The sequence below is a fragment of the Megascapheus bottae genome, chromosome Y, assembly GCF_031878675.1.
Source record: "Megascapheus bottae isolate mThoBot1 chromosome Y, mThoBot2.hap1, whole genome shotgun sequence".
NCBI lineage: Eukaryota > Metazoa > Chordata > Mammalia > Rodentia > Geomyidae > Megascapheus > Megascapheus bottae.
Genome location: NC_143548.1, coordinates 7,418,576 through 7,432,857, shown reverse-complemented (window position 1 = coordinate 7,432,857; position 14,282 = coordinate 7,418,576).

The following is a 14,282-nucleotide window of genomic DNA, read 5'->3' as shown; positions in this document are numbered from 1 at the left end:
GTGGTTGAACGAGTTTGCCCTCCCACCAACGGTGTAGTAGTGATCCCTCCTGGCATATCCCCTCCAGCATCTGTTGTTATCAGTTTTCTTGATCCAGGCCATTCTAACTGGAGTGACTTGGAATCTGAGCGTTGTTTTGATTTGCATTTCTTTTATGACCAGAAATGTTGAGCATTTCTTCATGTGTCTATAGGACAGTTTTGTTTCTTCTTCAGAGAAGACTCTCTTTAAATCTTTGGCCCATCTTTTAATGGGATGGTTGTTACTTTGGAGATTAGTTTTGGATTGATTCAATCAGATCAAGGCTACTCCTCTAACACTGGAGCCACAAGCTCACTTCCAATTTTCTATTTGTTTATTAGGGATGAAATCCTATGGACTTTACTGCCTGGATTGGCTTTGGACTGTGATCCTCAGATCTCAGCCTCCTGAGTAGCTAGGATGACATGCTTGAACCACCACACTCCACAAGCCATTGTTCTGTGAGTTTTAGTTTTCCAGTTTTAATTTGCCAGAGTTTTATTTTAGTTAGAGAAATTTGGGAATGGACTCTGTAGGCCATCTACAAACAGGGAAAGTTTAACTTCCCCTTTCCCTATATAGAATTTATCTGAATCTATATCTATATCTATGTGCATATCTGTTTCTTCCATATTGTTCTAGCTAGGCATTCTAATACTACATTGATGATGATTATAGAGAGTTTCAATCCATGTCTCACTACTGATTTTAGAGGCAATGGCTTTAATTTTTCACCTTTAAATACAATGGTAGGTGTAGGTTTTGATTTATATGTGCTTTATTACACTAAGCCTTGTTTCTCCAGAACCCACATTATAAAGCCATATAAGATCTTATCAAATACTTTTTCTGCATCAGTATTTCATTTCTTTCATCCCATTGATGTGATTAATTTCACTAACTGATGTGAGCCACTTCAACCAATGATACAGTGTAGCAATGAGTCCTGTTTGAGAATAATATAATTTTTTATTGTGTTGTAGATGTTGATTGTCCTGGATTTTGGTGAGAAGTTTTGGCTCAATGTTCATCAGCAAAATAGATATACACTTGTCTTTCTTTGTTAGTCATTTTCAAGTGTGGAATGAAAGTTATACTGCCTTCATACAACTACTATGGCAGACAACTCACTTTCAAATTCATTGAGGAGATTGAGGAGTATTGATGTAAATTCTGCTCTAAAGGACATAAACAATTTTGTAGATCCAGAACCTTTCCTTAGATGGAGAGTTGTTTTATAGGCATTTTATTTTAGGAATTGTGAAAGGTTATTTAGTTGGTTTATATCCTCTAGTCTAAATTTGGATTCAAGAATAGTTGCTAGAAATTATTTCGTTCCTTCCAGATTCCCAAATTTGTTGGAGTAAAGATATGAAAGTATTTATTATATCTTGATCTCACTGCTCTTTATCTTAACATTTTCATTGATTGTGTCTGATGTTAATTTAATTTTTTCTCTTCTTATTTTAGAAAGATTTGCTAAGGCATTATCAAATTTTATAATTGTTTCCAAATATCCAATTCTTTGTTTAATTGGTTGTTTCTAAAGTTCTCTCCCATAATTCATTTCATGCTGAGTTAATTTTCTTAAGTCATGTTTGGGATTTGGTTTGTTACTCTTGTTTCAAGAGTTTATTGTACATCATTATATTGTTGGATTTTGATAAATCAAAGTTTTGCCAAATGGGACTGTACTGAAATTCAGAACTTCAGGATGGCAAAGGTCATAGCCCATAAAAGGAATAGGAACCTCATAGAGTGGGAGAAGATCTTCACTTGCCATACAAAAGACATAGGTCTTATATTTAAAATAGACTATGCCACAAGAAATTAAATCTTAAAAACAAAAACCTCATAGAAGGAAGCATTCATTAAAAGTTGTGCTAATGATGTAGAGGGAGACTTCTCGGAAAGGAAATACAAATGGCCTTTAGATACATGAAGAAATGCTTGACACGAGAAGTTAGATTTCTGAGTCCTCATGGAGCTCTATATTCACTATGCTGAGGAAACTTCATAGTGTTTTTCAGAATATTTGATAAATTTTCTCTCTCAACAGCAATGTAGTAGAGATCCCTCAGACCAAGTCAAGAGCAGTTGTTATTAGATTTCTTGAAAATGATTATTCTAACTGGTGTGTGATTCGAGTAATATACCCACCACCTGATAAATGTAACTGTAACCATTCTATGTATTACCCCAACAATAAGAAATACCTTTGTCTTCTAGAAAAAAAGAAGAGAATGTGTAAAGAAAACAACAACAGGAGGGTGGGAATTTGGCCTACTGGTAAAGTGCTTGCCTAGAATGCATGAAGAACAAGGTTTGAATCCTTGATACCATATACATAGAAAAAAGCCAGAAGTGTGCTGAAGCTCAAGTGTTAGAGCTTTAGCCTTGAGAAAGTCCAATCCTTCCTCACTCTGGTATGGAATTTGTTAAAAGTGTCTCAGAACATATTCTTTGCAACTGTGAATATTGTTACAGAAATATCTCTATTCTTCATGAAATCCAAACTTCAGCCAAAGGATATAAGGAAATCCTCATTATTTTTCTCCCTATTATTGGGGGTGCAAAGCACATATTTTCCCAGAACACTCAGAAATGATACGACAGTAACATTTATGAGTGTGCTTTTCAGGACATACATGAATTGGTTATACAATAGAAAATTGTTCACAATTATTTGCACGTTATAAAACCTTAACATAATATGCCACTCCTAATGGCAACATTAGCCAATATTACAATTACAACTTTGTCATTTTATTTTTCTGCATTGTTTAGAGAATTTCAAATGTTAGCATTTTAGGGTTTTTTTCATATATTTTTTTATTGTAATTAATACAAGGGTTACATGATATTTGCCAGATAGATGGTGCAATAATTCCTATACTAGCATTTTAGGTTTAAGTGTTATAATCATGTTTAAATTTATCACTACTTGGTATTTTTCAACACAAAGAAATGTTTGACCTTCTTCATCTGGTATTTAAATCCCCTATGTTATTTCCCTACCATTAGTTACTGTGTATACATTATAGAAACTCACTGTAATGTTCGTAACTGAATAGAAATACAGTTTTTCTCTGTATTAGGATTTTATTTAGAGTTTATCAGTGGATAAACAATTGCACATTCATTTATATGTGTATACTTATATTTTACTTTAATTATTTATATATTCTAATATTGAAATTATTGTTTCCATATAAGTGCACTTATTTCCCTGAAATCCCTTCAAATTGTGATTGTCACTTCCTTATACTATTTGTGATTTTCACACACAAAAATGAAAATTAAGTTGATTTTTTTATGTATAAACCAGACAGTCAAGACAGATGTCTCATATTTTGCCTAGACACTTTTGCATTCCTTCCCTTCTAATTGCCTATACCTTTATTTCATTATTTTTTTCTTTTTATTGTATTTTATTATTGGGGTGATGTACAGATGGATTGCAGTTATATTTGTCAGGTAGTGGATATATTATTCCTTGAACCTTGATAACACATAATAGGATTTTTCTTCCCATCTTTCCTTCTCCCATCTCCTCCCAATCATCCTGTAATTCTCCTTCCCTTCCTAAAACACTTTTGCATCACCATCTAGAACAATTATCTAGAACAAATATTTAGCAACCCAGCATTGTATGAACTGAGGACCCAAAGACGATTAGTTTTTTCTCATATATTTTTATTTTAATTAATAGAGGGGTTACATTATATTCACCACATAGCAGGTACATTACTTCACATTGATACTCTTTCTCATGTCTTGGTCTCCATTTCCCTCCCCATACCCCCACCCCCATCTTGTTTTCCCCCCTTCCCTATCCAATTTCAAATAAATAAGCATATATACAATATATCAGATAACAAAGTAAAATACTGTAACAATATGAGATAACCAAAGGCAGCAAAAGAGATGAGAGATAACATAGTACCTTAAGGACAACAATCACTCATTATATGGCTTTTGTTTCTATATCCTAGCATCATTCTATATGGCTTTATGTATCTAGGTTTTGTTCTATTGTAAATCTCTGCTAGAAGAGCCCATGGTTTCTACTGATTATGACAAATGAGGGAAACCATTGAGTCTATGTTCCTTTGAGTCTGGCTTACTGCACTTAATATGATTTTTTCTAAGTCTTTCAATTTCCTTTCAAATGTGGTGATGTCATTCTTTCTGACAGAAGCATAGAATTCCATTGTGTATAAATACCACATCTTGTTGATCCATTCATCAACTGAGGGACATCTGGGTTGGTTCCATATCTTTGCTATGGTAAATAGTGTTGCAACAATCCAGAAGATGATTACTTTAAGCCTAATTTTAAATAAATTGTAAGTTGAGCTTTTCTCTCCTATAAGAATACAGAAAAAAATGAGAAAACTAAAAATAGAAACTCTGGGACAGTTAATGGTCCTTCCTGCTAGTAAATAATATAGAGCACTAAAAAGAAGTCTATTTCTATTCACTAATTCTTTAGTTATGGAATACAAAAAACATATTACCCATGTACAAATATACACATTTTGGAGGAAGGCTGTAAGAGGAAATCATAAAAATACTAGAACTTATCAATAATAAGATATAAGTATTATGTAATAGTGGCATATAATAGTGGCAATCTTGAATAAATTCTATGTGTTCCGAATGAGTTTAGTGTGGAGGAACACAGTGAAGTAGAAATCAAATAAGAAATTAAGAGTTTTCAGCACATTACTAGAGCATGGAATTGACAATAGGAATTTGTTAGAGAAAGCTTCATCAAGATAGATTTAAAGATGGATGTGGCCAGGAGGGATCACTACTACACTGTTGGTGGGAGTGCAAACTGGTTCAACCACTATGGAAAGCAGTATGGCAGTTCCTCAAAAGACTAAACATAGAGCTCCCCTATGACCCAGCAATTCCACTAACAAGGACAGACTAAATCCACTAGCACAATGATGTTCATTCCAGCAATATTTACCATAGCAAAGATATGGAACCAACCCAGATGTCCCTCAGTTGATGAGTGGATCAACAAGATGTGGCATTTGTACACAATGGAATTCTACTCTGCTGTCATAAAGAATGACATTGGCCCGGCCGGGAGTTTGGCCTAGTGGTTAAAGTGCTTGCGTAGCATGCGCGAAGACCGGGTTCGATTCCTTGGTATCACATACATACAAAAACGCTGGAAGTGGTGCTGAGGCTCAAGTGGTGAGCTCTAGCCTTGAGAAAGTCCAAGGACAGTGCTCAGGCCCTGAGCTCAAGCCCAGGACTGACAAAAAAAGAAGAATGACATTGGCCCATTTGTTAGGAAATGGTAAGACTTAGAAAAAATCATCTTAAGTGAAGTAAGCCAGACTCAAAGGAACTTAGCTCAATGGTTTCCCTCATCTGTCATAATCAGTAGAAATCTTGGTCTCTCCTAGCAGAGATTTTCAATAGAGCAAAACCTACATACATAAGGCCATATAGTATGACACTAAATGAGAGGACCTCTAGGATATAGAAAAAAAAGCCATATAATGAGTGATTGTTGTCCTGAATGTACCATCTTAGCTCTCATCTCTTTTGCTATCCCTTGATTATCCCATATGTTACAGTATCTTACTTTGTATTTGGTTATTTGAAATTGGATAGGGAAGGGGGAAAACAAGATGAGGGGTGAGGAAAAGGAGGAGGGAAATGGGGACCAAGACATGAGAAAGGATATAAATGTACTAGAATTAATGTACCTTCTATCTGGGAAATATAATGTAACCCTTCTATTAATTACAATAAAAATATATGAAAAATGTATCAAGGGAGGATTTCATTGCTATGAGAATGTCACAGAATAAATCTATTTATGTAGTTAAAAAAGATAGAATTAAAGAAAGAAAACAGAAAGTTCATGTATTGAATATTATGGGATCAAACTAGTCATTATTATAAATTTTATAATATTGCATTCAATAGTTTTGGTGTTCAACAACTTTGTTTTAGGACAAACAGATCATGTGGAATTCCATATATACTAAATTTAGTAGTACTTTAGCATAATCAGTGATTTAATTCAACATGAAAGTGGCTAAAATGTGCAAATAATGTATCTTAAGTGCACATTTTCCCATTTTTATGACACATACATTCTTTTCTTTTATCTTTTTTACATACCAGTGAAACTGTTCAATGGGCAGCAAGTCATACATATGATGCCTTCTTGATATGAGTGTTTTTCTTCCCTTCTCAAGGTCAAAATCATTTAATTTCACAAAAGAATAGGAATGAATGTTATTCTTTTTTTCCCCAATTCTGGGCTTGAGCTAAGGGCCTGAGCACTGTCCTTGAACTTTCTGAAAGCTAGTTCCATTTAAGCCTCAGCACAAATTCTGACTTTTTTCTGTATATGTGGTCTGAAGAATTGAACCCAGAGCTTCATGCATGCTAGGCAAACAGTCAATTCTCAGACCTGGAATGAATTTTTTTCTAAAATTTGAATCCTTTAAGGAGGGCAAAACAAAGCATTTGCTATATGTCTACCACTGTATATATGCTAAAAAGCTAAGCAAACTGGACATGATGTCTTTCTTATACAAATTTTTAGTGTTTCAAGCCATCAAGATATACACTTAAAAATAGAGAATAAAAATACTGCAGGAACATTTACAGTAATCCAAAAATCATACTTCACCCTAATGAGAATAAAAATCACTGAACAAACCAAGGATCATTCTAATTTTATCTATTAGAAATATGAGATCATAGGTCATAGCACCAAAACCTAGAGGGTGATAGGTATCAAAACTCACATCTTATTAAGAGTATGGGAGAGAGGAATAATACAAAGTTATTGTCCAAATTAAAAGAGCACTAGTATTTCCTTAAATTTCCATTACATTCATTTTAAAGGAATAACTAAAAGACGCTGTTTCTAACATATGAGTAATGATAAATGAAAAAAATCATATAAAATGTGTAAAAGCAACACATTTATTTTTTATTCTATTTTTCATTTTTGAGGTAATGCATGGAGGGATTACAGTCACGATCACAAGATCATGAATGCATTACTTCTCACTAGTCAGGGAAACCATGAGCCTATGTGCCTTTAGGTCTGCTTTATTTAATATAATTTTTTTCCAAGTCTTTCCATGTCTTTACTAATGTGGCAACATCTTTTTTGTAATTTGTATAGTTTCTTAAGCAGAATCAATTCTGCATACATTAGGAGATATTTTGAGCCACATCATTTACAGAGGATTTTTCTCATATAATTTTAGGACACAGAAATTTTCATTAATAAAATCTGATCACAAACTACTTTCTGTTTCAGACATCTCATGTAAATGAAGGTGCTCTGCCCTTGCTTTGCCGTGTTTTAAAATATATTTTGTTGGAAAGGTTAATTCCATTTGTGGGACAGATAATTCATTGGTCATAATTGAAATGTACGTTTGTGTTGGGAAATAATTATAGTTAATTCGATCACTGCATAAGTTATTACTATTCTCTAAATAGAGTATTGAAAGATGGGTTGTAACTATAAGTGTTCCAGAAAACCTGTAAAAAAATTAAAACACCTAAACTACACTTTATTTTCCATTGAAAATATACAATTTCTAAATGAATGTTCCATGTTTGTACTGTCAAATGAGGAATGCACTTGGTTCCAGATGTGATAAAGCTAGCCCTCAAATCATAGACCACACATACATACATTACACACACACACACACACACACACACACACACACATGCACACCCCACAAAACCTGAATATTATTAATGACTACATACAATGACCTCTCTTCATCTCTGTGTGTGACAGAATGCCTCTCTCTTTCTCTTGTTTCTCTTAATGGATTGATCTCATTCTGTTTTTGCTTGATTGAATTGAAAGTAAAATAGGAAATATGTATAACTTCCATTCTGTGATAGATCTTATGGAAACATACAAGATTTTCCCTTGGTAAAGGATCCAAATTTTGACAAGAGTTTCCCTTTTTTGCCTTTACCATGAATGTTAGAGCTTCTCTTTTTCCAGTACCTTGTAAAAAAGGCTGCTCACTGTCATGAGCCGCCTATGTGAACATTCATTTTTTTTGGTCATTCATGGGTCCTGAACTCTGGGTCTTCGCACTGTTCCTGATCTCTTCAGCTGAAGGCTACAGCCCAACTGCTTGAGCAACAATAACTCTTCCTGTTGATTCAAGTTTTATTCAATGCATATTTTCCAAGAATGTATTTGAATTTGGCCACTGTCACTTTTTCCAAATTTAGGGGAAATCGCTTACATTTTACTTCAGTTAATGGTGCTTTGGTTTTGTTGTGAAAATTAACTCAATCCAATTTCTGGATATACAAGAATGTAAGTTTACAAAGGTAATTTTTAGACTTCTCCCTAAATTCTATCTTCTAGTTGAATAAGGAGTATGCCAACATATTACTGCTTACAGCTTAGGGTTTTTGTGGGAAAAACAAAAACATTGAAATGTAGCTATGATGAACAGTAGAATAAAACATGTTACCCATGTTAACAGAAGTCAGCAATGCATATATGGTAAATGCTTTTGTAATACTCTGGAGAGCTCATAAATACAAGGAAAATAACTATAATAATTTGTAATATTGTGATGTAGGCACTCAGAATTGATAAGATTATTTCAATAAACACTTGCAGTGGCAATAAAATCTTTGATTTATAAATATTTCTTGTTCAAATTATAGAAAAAATCCCCTTTCCTGGAATTTCAAAGAATATCTTTGCCATGAAAGCCAAACTTTCTTAAGTTTTAGTCTACCAAATTCTGATTTCACTGACATTTTTTGATTTGAAATAATTTGACCAATTTGTTGGGATTGTAATTAAATTAAAAGAGGGAACACAGTGATCTCTAGAAAACTTCACTGGCATGTAATCTATGAATTCAGAAAAATGGATAACTAATAAATACCTTTGGAATAAGGTTCAGTAGTTTGGGGAAATTTAAGTTTGAATGATTATTGGGTCCGTGTGTGTGTGTGTGTGTGTGTGTGTGTGTGTGTGTGTGTGTGTGTTTTGGAAGAAGTCACTAGTGACTGGGAAAAATGAGAACACTGCCATGTACTCTCAAAGTTGTTGATGTCAAAATAAGAAAGTTGCAGACAGGGACATACTTCCTAGAATTCACTAGACTTTGCATTGATTCTGTTCCAAAGCAGTTTACAGGAGAAACTCAAAATGATTCTACACACATATGCTTTCATTTTCCTTCTTCACTGAGAAACTAGATCCTATGTGTGGTCTAAAGGTTATAGAAAAATAGAACTTGTAGAACAATATATATTCATCCAAACTTAGTTCCAGTCAGGTCTAAAATTTTGATGTGAAGTGACCAAACACATCATTTCAGAGAATGAAATAACTTCTGTGATTGGAATATGCAGAAGTGTGATTAACTGAATTATCTTCCATAGACACCATTTCTCTACTCACAATTATAGCCAGAAAAATCACTCCAAGGACAGACCAGAACTGTTTGAACAATAATTATGAACATATGAAGTAAGCATATAACATTCAACTTGCAATTCATGCAGAGCTATCACCACTATGATTTCTAAAGTTTCTGAATTCCTAAAATCTCAAAACAATATTGTACAGCGCCAGAACTTGTTACATCTGCACTGCACAGATCGTTAAGATCTTTTTGTTGTGAATCCCTCCCAGGGAAAATGGCAAAGAAAACTTTTGTGGATCAGGCAAAACCTTTGCCTTGGTAAAGCATAGGAATTTCTTTAATCACATTGTGCTCCCAGGGTATCTTTTACCTTGAAATCTGCACTAAGTAATTCACCACAGCATAAGAGCATTTGTCAAGAAGTGCAGAGGCTTAAAATCATGTTCATGTGGCTTAGAGTTTTTGGAGTGATTCTACCTGTATTCTTGGCATTTATCTCAAAATACTTCCCTCTATTCATTGTTCAAGAGAGAAGAATTTTCTTACCATTCTGCAACTTGATTTTCATTGCACCACATACCTGGCATTTTGGTTGCATGTATCCAGACAATTTTTCTTAATTATTAAAGGCATTAAGTCACCAAGGTATTTGCTTTTGCGTATAATGCTCTGCAAAGGCAGTTAATAAACTGTAACCTTGACAAGCATCTCGTTTCCACCCATTACCGTTTTTTCTTATATAACCAGATTTAAATTTAACTCTGTCATGTAATATCCTGACAATAACTTTGAATTAATAGACTCCAATTTCCTAAAGGCCTACAGTAATTGCTTCCTCACTTTTTTGTAGCATCAGATATTGAATTTAAAAAATGTTATAATTGGCAAGATTTCCAATCTGAAACAATACTGGAATAGTTTACTTTGACATCAAATCAAATGTGTTATCTTTATGTATAATGTAAGATGGTATTCATAAGTATGAATATTTTGAAATTTCTAAACATTCAGTAATACTGTTATTTTTTTAACTTATGTGTGTGATTCACAGTAATGTTTATTGTAAATGCCTATGAAGTGGTTTTCGAGCATTCATTTCCTCTCATTATTACAATAAGCAGTTAGTTTAGATAAAGCAATCTTTATGTGTATAATAATTTACAATTTGTTTCTTTAACTTTTCCTCAAATTATTTAGTTGTCATTTTTCAAATGAAAAAAGTTAAAATACAGAAACTATTACTTTTCATTTCTCATGATTTATATTTTGGTTATTTCCATCAGATTCTTGGAAGTCTGGAAAGTGTCTTCTACATGTGTCTATTCTTCCCATAATTTCTCTATTGTTCTTAAAAATGAAAAGTTAATTAAAAGAAATTCATGGTAATATAGGTAGTGGCTCTTTTATGCAGTTGAGTCTCATAGTATAATTCTCTTACTAATCTTTACAATATAATGAGGTAATGTAATACCTTAGGCTTATGAAAGGTATTGGTTTGTAGAGCAGAGTATAGAATCCAAACTATTATGCCAAAGAGTCAGGTATTGCAACAGTTATAATAACCTGGATGTAATGAGTTTAATGAACTTAAGTTAACCAGTATTATGAAATCTCATGAATACATTTCTAAATTATTTTACCTGTTCATAAAATGGTGTGCCATTTCTTGGAGAAAGAATTCCATGACAATTCAGGGGCAAATATCTAACAGATGACATTTCCCTGCATTTCTAGGGAGAGAAGATTTGATCCCTGTCATGAGCATTCAATACTGTTTTTCAAAGAAAACAAAGCAAGTGAACTACATAGTAATTAGTAAGAAATAGATATTCTGTAAAAAGGATAGTACTCAATAAGAAAAGGAGTGATGCAAAAAATTGTAATCTATCATTCTTTTGGTAGGAATAACATAACGGAACAATTTTAGACATAATTTTATCTGGAATGTTTGAAGAAACTGGATTTGGCCAAAAGTACCAAGGTACCATTTTTAGCACAGTGTTTTAGATTTATTGGTTCTTATTTGATTTAATAATAACTAGAGTTTCCAGTTAAATAAAAACAGCAATTACTCTATGATGTCTAGGTTTCATCAAATTTGATATGTTATATGAATAGTAAATGTAATATGAATAAGGAAATGTAAGACAGATTTGAGCAATCAAAGCCCAAGGATAATGCTCACAACCTGAGTTCAAGGCCCAAACATGGCAAAAAAATTAGATGATCATGTGAGATTTTACCCTAGGCAAATCTGACTTCATTTGAAAATATTTAAAATGAAGTGAATATGTGAAATATCATCAAGTACATCAGGCACATAGTTATTTTAATCCATTTTTAAAAATTGTCTTATTACTGCTAGGTCACCAGATCCTATTTAACATTGAAACACTTTCTGAACTATGTAGTAAATACTCACCAATGAAGTGTCCTGCATTACAGATTGAATAGTGTGTGTGTGTGTGTGTGTGTGTGTGTGTGTGTGTGATCAGATATATACATTGAACCTTAAAGAGATGAATGGTGTTTTGTTTCCAAAATATATATCAATCCTCAGTAATTTTACTGGGAAATACATGACTCAGAGAGAATCCTTAATGGAAGCAGGGCTTCAGGGGATCACAAGCATAATCCTAGCTACTGTGCACACTGAAATTTGACTATTACGTTTCAGATTCAGCTTGGGCCTCCAAGATTTTGAGACAATTATCTCCAATTAAGTGTCAGAAACTCTGAAGTTGCACACTGGTAGTGTGGTAGGTTTGAGTAGTCAAAATCATGGACAGCACCCACGCTCAGATTTCAAGACTAAGGACAAAAGAAAAACTACAATCTTGAATGTTAATTTTTTTATTATTTTTATTGTAATTAGTAAAAGGGTTACATGATATTTGCCAGATAGAAGGTGCGTTAATTCACATACATTGATACCCTTTCACATGTCTTGGTACCCGTTTCCCTCCCCCCCACACCCCCCACTCGTCTAGGATTTCCCCCCTTCCCTATCAAATTTCAAATATCCAAATACAAATAAATTCAATATATTAGATAACAAAGTGAGATACTATACCAATATGAGATAACAAGGGACAGCAAAGGAGATGAGAGACAACATAGTACATTAAGGACAACAATCATTCATTATATGGCTTTTGTTTCACTATCCTGGAGGTCCTTTTAATTAGCTTCACATTATGTGTCCTTATGTATCAAGATTTTGCTCTATTGCAAATCTCTGCTAGTAGAGCCCAAGGTTTCTACTGATTATGACGAATGAGGGAAACCATTGAGCCTAAGTTCCTTTGAGTCTGGCTTACTTCACTTAATATGATTTTTTCAAACTCTTTCCATTCCCTAACGAATGGGGCGATGTCATTCTTTCTGACAGCAGCATAGAATTCCATTGTGTACAAATACCACAACTTGTTGATCCACTCATCAACTGAGGGACATCTAGGTTGGTTCCATATCTTTGCTATGGTGAATAGTGCTACAATGAACATTGTTGTGCTAGTGGGTTTAGTATGTCCTTGTTTCTGGATGATTGGGTAAATGCCAAGTAGTGGAATTGCTGGGTCATACGGGAGTTCTATGTTTAGCCTTTTGAGGCACTGCCACACTGCTTTCCATAGTGGTTGAACGAGTTTGCACTCCCACAAACAGTGTAGTAGTGATCCCTCCTGGCCACATCCCCTCCAGCATCTGTTGTCATTCGTTTTCCTAATCCTGGCCATTCTAGCTGGAATGAGGTGGAATCTTAGAGTTGTTTTGATTTGCATTTCTTTTATGACCAGAGATGTTGAGCATTTCTTCATGTGTCTATAGGCCATTTTTGTTTCTTCTTCAGGGAAGACTCTCTTTAAGTCTTTGGCCCATGTTTTAATGGGATGGTTGTTACTTTGGAGGTTAGTTTTGGAGTGATTCAATTTTTTGAGTTGTTGATGTATTTTAGATATGAGGCCTTGTCCGTTGTTTGGTTGGTGAAGATCTTCTCCCACTCTGTAGGCTTCCTGATTAGTTTACTAGCTATGTCCTTTGCCATACAAAAGCTCTGCTGTTTAATGCAGTCCCACTTATCCAGCCTTTCTCTGATTTGTTGTGATTCTTGGTCCTTATTAAGAAAGTTTCAACCTGTGCCAAGGAGGTCTAGTTTATCTCCTATTCCTTCTTGTAAAGTTTTCAGAGTGTCAGCTTTTACCTCCAGGTCTTTGATCCATTTGGAGTTAATTCTAGTACAGGGTGACAAAGAAGGATGCAACTTTAGTTTTCTGCAGGTGCTTAACCAGTTCTGCCAGCACAACTTGTTGAAGAGGGTGTCTTTCTTCCATTCTAGTTTTTTGGCTCCCTTGTCAAAGATTAGGTGGCCATAGGTCTGTGGTTTAGTATCTGGGTGCTCAGTTCTATTCCATTGGTCTTCAGGCTTGTTCTTGTGCCAGTACCAAGCTGTTTTGAGAATTATAGCTCTGTAATAGAGTCTAAAGTTTGGAATTGAAATTCCTCCAGCGCTGTTCTTTCTGCTAAGAAGTGTTTTTACTATGCGGGGTCTTTTATTATTCCATATGAAATTTTGAATTGCCTCTTCTATTTCTTTAAAGCATGCCATTGGGATATTGATGGGTATTGCGTTGAGTTTGTAGATAGCCCTTGGCAAGACTGTCATTTTCACAATGTTGATTCTTCCAATCCAGGAGCATGGGAGGTTTTTCCATTTCCTTAGTTCTGCTTTAATTTCCTTTTTTAGGGTTTTAAAGTTTTCATCAAAAAGGTCCTTTACATTCTTATTTAAGCTAATTCCTAGGTAATTTATTTTCTTTGAGGCTATTGTGAAAGGAGTTA